Genomic DNA, 10,644 nt, shown 5'->3' with positions numbered 1-10,644 from the left:
CTCTCTCTCTCTCTCTCTCTCTCTCACACACACACACACACACACACACACACGATGGGAGCAACGAAGAGGGTGATCAGCTATTATTACTAAGAAGTCTGCAGCCTCTGTGACCCACTGCAGCGCTGTCACCTGCCCCTGGGACTTAGAACACTAAGCAGCTTGGAAGGAAACCCCACCGGCTATGGATGACTTTACTCCAGTTTCAGGACCACAGCAACCTAACCTCTAGCGCTCCTCCTGAGTCATTTCATCTTGGTGGGCGCCTCTCTGTGCTTGCAGGCTTCCTTCCTTGAGTGCCATGTACCCAAGAAAGCTACAGCTGGGATACTTGTGGCCCCCTTTCTTCTGTCTCTTGCTCTTTCCTCTCTCCTCTGTCTCGGTCTCTCTGTCTGTCCCTCTCCGTCTCTCTGCGTGTACCTATTTGTCTCTTTCTGTCTCTCTGTTTGTCTCTGTTATTTCATGGAAAAGACTAGTCTCTTAAGGGGACCTTTAACGTTTTTAAAGCGCTTTATATCGTATCACTTCATGGATACATTTCATTGCCCCGTGACTCTCTTCTGATTTATGTCAGCTGAATCTGATAAACAGTATGCAGGGTGTGGAGTGGGCACAATACGGGCGGGCATCCTCGGGGTGACACTGCTCCTTTCTCAACTGATGTGCTGTCAGTCATATAAAGTGAGTGCCTCTAAAGGGTTTTGTGCAATGTTCTTTACATATTTCATAGCTTTGGACGTGTGTTTTCATGTTACAATTCAATTCCAACATATAGGTCTCCTTTTCAAAGAAACTGCTGAAGATGATCAGTGATTGCCAAATTTAGATATCAAATATTACAGTTTAAAATCTTTTATTGCTATTAATTACAATATGTTTTAAAGTTACCTTTGCCCTTCCTCTTCATGAGTGGTTTTTCCCTCTCTTTATTTTTAAATTAGTTAAGTTCTTAGCAGGAGAAATAAAATCATCTTTCCTTTCCTTTTTTGTCACGCTTGTTTACAACCAATACTATTTGAAGTGACTGGGTCCGTTGAGACCGGCTTCTCAGGGAAAATAAAGATATTTGCCAGTGAATTGTGCTAAAATTCAATGAGACAAGAAACAATAATGGGGAGGAAACTATTGTTTACCTATAGCTGACTTGGCTGCAATGTGTTAACTGTGGTAAGAATAATAGCTCTGGTCTCTCCTAAGTTACCCTAGGCTACTTACACATGATCTTTTCTCAATTAATAAAATAGAAATAGGCATTGTTGCTCATGTAAAATATTTTCCAATAGCTATTGCTAAGCATCTAATGAGGGGAATTATGGGTAGAGTGTTCAGTGACTAGTCGCAGCAGGTACTGGGTCCTGGTTTCTACATGAAACCGGATCTCAGGCTTAATGTTGGAAGAGGCTCCCTCTGATATCTTTGTGAGGAGGCTTTGCTCAGTGTTTGGAAGAGATGCTGCCTTCACTATTCTCACCATTTTGCAGACGTAAACAGATGTTTTTGAATGAATAACTTTCCTCCTCGCTGAATTTGCACTCATTCAAGAAGTCTTTCTAGAGACATGAGCGCACACAATAAGCATGGCTGAGCTGGGGCGTTATTTCAAACAAGAAAGGATTATTGCTAGCAGTGGGGTGTTTGTTCTTACTCTGGGTGAGAGGAACTGCAGAGCAGTAGCTTTCTTAGGAAAGCAGATTTGTCCCCAAAGTAGATAATCAGCCAACAAAGAGCTCTTGACTCAAGAGTCACATGATACATTAAAGTATCTAACTTTGTTTTCTGCCTAAGTCTTGCCATTATTTTTAACCCACGTGTCATTTGGATTACTCAACTCCACAGAACTGACGCTGTCTCTAATCTTCTGATTGCCTATCAGAGTTCTTAGAGCAAGTCATGAATCTGCAGTGGCTCTCATTTCTAGTCCTGTCTTCCTGTGCACTTCTCTGGAGCAGTGCCAGACCTCAATACATCATTAGCATTCACTTATGAATAAATGCAAATCTTCCTGTTGCCTCAAAAAAGCAAACTTAAATTCATAGAACAGTGTTTTGCGTCCTCATTTCCTCATCCCTATGTTTTTCTAATCTCGGCAACAGTAACATCTCTTAATAATGCAATTATATGCAAATGAAGAAGTTAACAAAAAACGGTTGTTTAGGTTCTCTTTTAGAGGAAAAAATGAAACTTCTTATGGAAATTTTAGTTGGGGAGAATTTTCTTTGAATCTCCTGAAATATCTTGGCAGAATGCTTTTTTTTTTTTAAATGGCAGTGGCCTTTATTCATGAACTAAACAACTCTTTCTAGTGAAATACACTATTTATGGACTAGCATGCTTGGGAATATAATGTGAGCTATAATACACTAGAGTGTGTAATTGAAATTGTATAAGTACTTGCATATTTTTATGTTGTAAATGCAACATACAACATTTCTCTGCATTATTTTATTTAATAGTGCAATATTGTAATTGAGTAGTTATTGTTTAGTAGTGGAACTGAATCTTAAGAAAAAGTGAGTGGTGTGGGGACAGACAAAATAAGAAAGAGAATTAATTGTTCAAATCACAGGGGTTTACCTTCATTCAAGCCCTGTCACCTCTCCTATTTAGGGTGGCAAAATAGAGGAAAGTCAAAGACAGAATGACTGGCTAACTTTCCATTATGGACTGGAATGATGCTATTCAGAATAGTAGGATACTTGGATTTTTTTTCCTTCAACTTAATATGAATTCTTGAAAGCAAGCAAAGCTGTATTTTTTTTTTCCTGGAGTCCAATTATTTGTTGACAAATTTTTCTTTCTCTGTAATTTAAATTTGTTTCTGAGAACCATGATGCAATCCTTACTTCTCTATCTGATGAACAATTAAAGCACAATATTAATGACTACACTTTAAGTCACTGGTCAAATGTACTTCAAGATAGCTAACTTATCAATTGTTAGAAAAATTACATCTGGATATCCTTCCAGCTTATACACAGATAAGGATACACCACCTTTCTAAATCTTATATGCAAGGTTCATTATCTGCCTTATTATTTATCAATCTTTTCTACAATGGACTATTTTCCATTATTTTGAAATTTTTCATGAAAGAAAGCTGTATCTGTATTTAGACGTGTTTGAAAAGTTGTTTTATCAAGTATTATATATAAATATATGCAAATATGTATACATACACATGTGCGTGTGTATATAAAATGCATTGGTCTTTTTTGTGTACAGCTCTATGTTACAATAACTGACTACAGGAAGATCATCCCTTTGTGACATGGGATTTGTGACGTGAGCCTAATCTTCAGAGTGATACTTACAAATATCTCAAGTTTGGTATAAGAATTTTGGAGTAATAAACTTTTATGAACAATTTGATTAAGAAATACTTATAATGGCCAAGAGTGTGTGGCTAGTTAGTACTTTTCAAAATTCTCAACTAAAAAAACAACTCATTGATTTCTGCAGCCTCTCTGTCATGCCCCATCTTGCATAGGGGAAATACATATTGTTACTATGCCCATTTTAGAGATGAGGAAATTGAGGCTTTGTCTCCTTAAATGACAGCCAAATTGTTAAGGCTACCTATATGATGAAGCTGACATTTAGTTCTGGCAGACTCTTATACTATTTCACTGCTTTTGAATATTTTTTAAAGTTAATTAAAGCAATTATATGCTTGTTAGTTTTTGTTAACTTTACATGAACTAGAGCCACCTAAGAAGAAGAAAGCTAAGTTGAAGAATTGTTTCCATTTATTTGGTCTGTGTACATGTCTTGGGTTATTGTCTTGAATAATGATGGTTATGACAGGACCCAGTTCACAAGGGTGGTACTAAGCCTGGTCGGGTGGTCCTAAGCAAGCCAGTGAGCAGCTTTACTCCATGAAGGTTTTAACTTTGAGTAAATTCTTCAGAAACTCACTAGGAAAGGGACTGTAATGGAACAGTGACATAGGCTGAACCCGAGCAGGGTTGGAGTGTGGTACTGCACCTTAATGTAGTTTTTAATGGACTCAATCATTTCCTAAGGTTCGGCTACTGTAAAATTAGGTAACTTTAAGAACTGATGCTACACTTAAGCAGTTTTAATAGCATAGATGATCAGATACTGAATGTTTTATGCTTCCCATAATATCCTTATAATGTGAACTTCTTGCACTAAGGTCAATGATATGTGTTACTATAGGGTTTGTGCCAAAGAAATCTGAGTTTTATAAAAGGTATGAGATGGAACTTAACCTTGTCAACATCAGCTCTCTACCGTAGGCATCCTGTTATAGCTACATGAACTGAAGCAGGATATTCCTCAAATTGCTTGTCCAAAGACAAAACAAAAATAAAGACCTTTCAAACATTTTTTATACTTACATTGGGTATTTTGTAATCATAATACCAGTCAATGTTTAAGAGACACTTTCTGTTTCATATTGGTCTCAGTCATCATCCATGAATCATATCTGAAGCCATGTGGAATAATAAATTTTGTGAAATGCAGTGGTTGAACAAAATAAAGGGGTGGAAGGAGTGTGGAAAAATAAATTGATTCAACCACTTGCATTCAAATATAGGGGAGAGTGGCTACAATTATGCCTTTTATTTTAATAAGACATAAAAGACAAGAATTAATATTAAAGAGCAGGATCTCTAAAGTGCTAATGAGGAAGCACACCATCCTATCATAAATAGTAGTGATCACACTATTTGAAGATAGTGTGGGGAACTGTTTGCAAGCCTATTAAAATGTCACTGTGATGCTTTCCAGCATAGCTAGCTCACTCAAGCCACTGAAGAAACTTACATTGGCATTTATCATGGTATAAGTACTGTATCAGGCAGGACTGGGTGAGCTGGTCTCTACTTCACTACTGCTTATCTGTGACCCCTTGGAGCACACTGATTAGACTTTCTAATTCTTACTAATTTTAGATGTTATGTGGTAATAGAAATGCCATTAGCAGTCTTTTTTTTATAATAATCTATACAAGATACCTAGCATTAGTGCATCAAATATGAGTCAGTGGTTGATTCTGCTGATAGCATCATGACTGTGGCAGCATCAGGAGAGTTAAATGAAATAGCCATGTGCTACATGCTGAATCATGGCTTCTAGTTTATAAAAATATATTCTGGGTATTCTCTTAGTGCTGAGGGAAGACCACAAAGAAAGACGTCTCAAGACTTGAGTTTGATTACTAGACTAAAAGGCCCATATCTACCAAAGAATTTAAGAGACTTAGAGTAGAACTCAATGACAGAGCATTTACTCAGCATGCTCAAGGCTTTAGGTTCTACCCTAAGAACCAGCAAAAATGGGGGCAGGGATATTGAACTTAAGAGAAGGCTCAAAAGCTCATGGGACAGCTAATTCACATTCTTTGTGTTTGTTTGTTGTTTTTCAAGACAGAATTTCTCTGTGTAGCTTTGAAGCCTGTCCTGGAACTATCTCTGTAGACTAGGCTGGCCTCGAACTGACAGAGATCTGCCTGCCTCTGCGTCCATTAGAGGCATGCACACCACTGCCCGGCATTCATATTCTTTTTAAAGTCTGCCTATAGCTCTTTTGTTGTGTTTTGGTTTGTTTATTTCTGTGTGTTACTATGGAGGTCTGGTATCTCTGGCCTATAACTCATTATGCAGACCCAGCTGGCCTCCAATGTGAAACCATCCCTCTGTATTTGCCTCCCAAGTGCTGTTCAGGCATGCACCAAAATGCCCAACCTGAAGTCCTGCTGGGCCTGTTCTGACAGTATGTGTCCTCTGACATAGGTACAGTGAAGGGGGGCGGGGGGACAAGGTGTTATTAAAGTCACCAAAATATTTGTTACTCTCTTTATATTAAATATCAGCTAAAAGTTGTGGGAGACACAGACATTCTTCTGACTCTTTCAATTTACAGTGTATAGAGAGAATTCGTTGTATAAAAAGGAAAGGCTGTGTCTGGGTTGCTGTCATTACTCAGGTTACTTCTTTTAAAGCTTTAATTTAGTTCTTAGATTTCTCTTTTTTGGTAACAATTTAATACAGAAGCTCCACCTACCATCCACATTTTAAGCTCATATAGCTTAGCTACTCATGCTTTTCTGTGTAATTTTTATTTAATGAAACAATAAATGATGCTACCTCACATTTAATCAATATTTCCAAAATCTACCCCACCCCTCTTTATTTCCCTGTGCCTTCCTTGCCACATCCCTTCACCTTAATGAATTTCATTTAGATGAAAGTTCATGCCTTGGGTTGTCATAGCTCACTCTTCTCTCATGTGTATATAATAGCTACTTAAGCTACCATTGGCCATGCCGGAGGAGCAGCGAGTTGCAGTTGAAGTTCCCAGTGTCAGCCCAGCAGAAGGGAATCCTCTGATGGAACAATCTCATTTAGGCAGGGTCACGGGACTGCAGATGCTGCAGTGCCTTTGCTTCTGCTGGGCCTTTGCATGTTTGCTGCAGTTCTCTTTCTCTGGTATCTAGCATGATGTGCACGGACATGTGTGGAGCTTGACTGCCTCTAATACAGTGTGTTTGTCTCTTGGAAACATCCCATTCTACTGGGCATTTTTACCTGTGGATTGTCACGAAGATGACTCCTCCCTAAGCTGTACTGTCTAATTTGATAATAATGATAATGATAGACTATACAAAGTTTTGATGAATAAAAAAGATACAAGGATATGTTTCACAGCCATGGTCTGTAGGGCTCTCCTAAGAAGCTGCATGGCTTGTAGTTAAGTTAATGACTAACAGTTGAGTCCCAATTGCCCAGCTAGGTAAAATTCTTTTAACCTTAATGTTGGGAGATGTGTTCTGTGAGTGGCATGTCTCTAAGTGTGCAGGCGCTGTGAATGACAAGCATCTCTGTGAATGACAAGGCTCTGTGAGTGACCAGGCTCTAGGAATGACATGTTTGTGAGTGGCAAGTTTCTGCAATTGACAAGTCTGTGTCTGAAGTCCTTCTCTCAGGAGAATGCCCAGCAAGCCTCTAGGTATCTTTTCTGATCTAGATTGTGCTTCTTTAGGGCAGGACTTTGCTGGATTGTGACCTTCATCCATATGTCCATGCCATATAGCATGTCATATAAAGAGATAGGGCTTCTTTCTGCAGGTGTCTCAGAATCCATGAGGCAGAGAACTGAGACACTTGGTGATGGGTCGAGCAGATGGAGCAGATAGAGGCAGCAAGCAGGAGAATCAGGGCCTGAGAGACTCGTGGGCCATCGACATGGGGATGGATAAAAGATTTGTATTCATTTTGTTCTTGGTAAACAGTGGGTTCTATCCCACTGTTTCTGAATCTATACAAGATGTATGGTGTCCACATAACATCTATAGCTAACTCTTTAAAGAGAAATGATGTGTCTCCTGTTGTCTTGATAGCTTTGCCAGGAGGACCAAAAATCTTAGTATTAGCTGTATTGTTATTTCCTGATTTTAGTTGGATAGAATTTTAAATCAGATGTTTATCTTAGTGTCTTACCCTATCCACTTTGAAATGGATTGGTAGAGACACTCGGGTTACTATGGCAGTGTCTAGTTTCAGAACTTTGAAATTCTTCAAAATAATGGACTTCCCATTCTGTACACCAACAAAGGGCTTGAGAAACTTTATGATGTATTACTTTCTTAATGTTATGTGTTCTTAAGTACTCCATTATTTTGCTCTTGTCTGGTTAACAAAGTCATCTACCTAGACAACCAAGGACAGGGAGAAACAGAATAGTGACAAGGATTATATGAGGAAACAGACACACACCGGTATTCCTCCTCCTGCTGACCACACTGGTATGTCCTAGAGACACAAGCACCCTGCCTCCTGAGCTCACATTATCTTCCTAGCACTAGTTACCACTTTAATTCAAGCCATTGAGTGGTCTCATCTGAATCTTGACAACTGCTCCATCAATCTTGAGTCTTCCTCCTCTTCAGGGCTTCTTAAATGCTTCTAAAGACAAACCTGGCCTCAAAATCTTTCTATTCATCCTCGCAGCATCCCCCACCTTAAGGGTCAAATTCAAACTTATTCCATATCCTTATTATCTCATCCTTACTTTTTCAATGACACAGTCTGGGACTCATCTGTCACTCTTCCAGTGAATGTCACAACAATGGTGAGTTTGTTTCCAAGGGAAATAAGGAAATATTTAGCACTGTATTTAACTGTGTGTTCTTGCTTCTGATTTCAGAAAGGAAATATCAAATAAGTCAATTAAATATTTACTCAGGTGGTGGATGGCCTATCTGCAATCTTTAAATTTCAGGTATTTTCCAATTTTGGATTATTATTTGTTTGTATACATTGGGAATGGAAGCAAGAATAAGCCGAAAATTCACTAATGTTTCACGTGCACTCTATTTCTCCTTTCAGTTTTATATACTACTTTAGCACACTTGTATTTTAACTGATGTGTAAGATAAGACCAGATGGGGAATTTTCATTTGCAGCATCATATCATCTCTGAAGAGCTTGTACATTTTGAAGCACTACAGATTCAGAGCTGAAATTTCTCAGGTTTTAGTTTACATATTTTTAAATATGTCAGTATGTTTAGAGTATAGTATACTTGAGATATTTTTGAATGTGAAATTATGTTTTATATGTCTTTGAAGGGACTTTCATTTTATTTATATTTTTGGCCACTTCCTAGGGAATGGCCACACACATCTCAAAGCCTTGTTTCTGCATGTTTACTATGAAGTATGTCATACCAACAAGTATGACATACCAAAAGTATGCCATTTCTTGTGTAGTAGATAAGCATTTGTAAGGGGATTATTGTACATCATTGGCCTATCTTTTGGTCTTTCTATTTTTGTTCACAGTAAAATAATTTATTTTCAGAATTATTAAATACTTAGTACTTTGTTAAATATGTCTCCTGTTCTATAAGAAAAAAAGAACTTAAATATGAGATATGGTTATAATATACAGTTAAAAGACTTTAAAAGAAAAATCTCAAAAAATAAGTTTATTCAGCCTTCTTAAATGTTCTTAGTCTTGAAGGTATAAAATAAAAATAAAAATGCACAATCCTTTGTAGATCATTTCTAGAGAAACAAAGTTCCAAATTTATACTTAAAAATTAATAAATCATCTTGATAGCTCACCATACACACTTGAACTTACCAGAGAAAAGGATTATTGGGAGAGGCCGAAGAGAGGGCTGACCAGAGAGGTCAGAGAGAAGACTGCTCTCCCAGTCCTCTCACACCCAACTCTTTGTTTCTTCTTCTCATCATTTAGTATGTAAACAGGTACCTGTTTCACCCTGTGCCAGAATGAGCAGAGTGCATGCATGTGGAAGTCAGAGGACAGTCTATAAGACATTAGGTCTCTCCTTTCAGCTTGTGCATCCTGGGGATTGGATGTAGCTTATCGTCCTTAGCAGTGCCTTTACCTGCTGAGCCATCCTGTTGGACAAACAACCATATTCTATCTTAAAAAGTTGCTTAACCAGGAGTTGTATATACTTGAGTGTGGTGATGGGGGGGGGCAAAGTAGTAGTATTTATATACAATATGTACATATGATAATTTGATGGTAAAACTTATTGCATATGATTGATGTAAGCTAATTAAAATGCATTAAAATATTGAAATCTTGGAAAGTTGTATAAAAGGCCTTTTGTATGTTTTAAGGAGATGACCATGTATGTATGTTTTTATAAAGATGCTTGAAACTGGAAATATGCTGAGAAAAAAAAATGCAATAAAGTTCCTAAAGTGACTAAGATCATCATCCTGACATCTAGCAGTGTTGTGTACAGTGAGACCAGTTCTGGAATCCTGACTAGGGTGGTCTTGGGCAGATATCCTGAGAATGCCCCTGATTCAGTCTCAATTCCAGGCCTCATGAGATCCTAAAGCAAGCTCAAAGAGAAACAGTTTTCACTGCATTGAGAGAAACTGGAAGGGGATTTTATGGCTCCCCACATTGGTCAAGGGACCTGGTGTAGAAAAATGCAGCAAAGGTACATGAGGGTCTCTGTGATTGTGGGACCTGGGCACCTGTTGACACTCATGTGTAAAACAAATCTATGTTCATGGATGCGAAGGTTCTGAACTGTGTCTTTGGCTCCACTGCCTAAAATCTTGCTAAAGTGCTTACCACACATTAACCGATGTTAACAACTCAAAACTTAGCAACTGGCCACTGATTACCTACAATATGCCAGAATCACAATCAACTGATTTAAAAGATGGACTTCAGTAGACATCAACCTCTCTGGGGACTCAGTGGGCTAGGAGAGAGAATCCATTAAAAAAAAAAAAGTTAAAATGAAAAACCAATTAAAGGCCCCACCTACTATCTACCTTTATCTTTTGGAATTTTCTCTTTGAACAAACCATTTCTGAAGGCCCTCAGTGACCCTTCATTTTCTTCTATTACTATTATTATTACTATTTTCAGAAATGAGAACATTAAGGAAAAACTCAAGTTTTCTCAGTGGGCAAAATGGAACAATGAGTCATTTATGCCATTCTCATTGGATTATGGGTACTATATAAGTTAGTGACTTTTATCTATATAACTTTACATGCACTTGCGTAGCTTTATTTTACTTTTCATTGTTCCTCTGGAAAGATTTTCTTTCCCTGATATGAATACATATTTATAAAAATATATTATATATCCCAGTGGGGCCTCCAAAAAACAA

General features: G+C 37.9%; 1 protein-coding gene across 1 annotated transcript in view; it reads left to right on the top strand.

Annotated features, from left to right (window-relative positions):
* The window catches only part of Hs3st5 (heparan sulfate-glucosamine 3-sulfotransferase 5), a 264,834-nt gene that overhangs the window by 816 nt on the left and 253,374 nt on the right, over positions 1-10,644 (top strand). The window lies entirely within an intron of this gene.

This window comes from Alexandromys fortis, unplaced genomic scaffold (genome assembly GCF_014885135.2).
Source record: "Alexandromys fortis isolate MF-2015 unplaced genomic scaffold, M_Fortis_MF-2015_v1.1 scaffold_14, whole genome shotgun sequence".
Lineage (NCBI taxonomy): Eukaryota > Metazoa > Chordata > Mammalia > Rodentia > Cricetidae > Alexandromys > Alexandromys fortis.
Note: the sequence above shows the minus strand (reverse complement) of the source record. Positions and strands in the feature narration are given on the sequence as shown.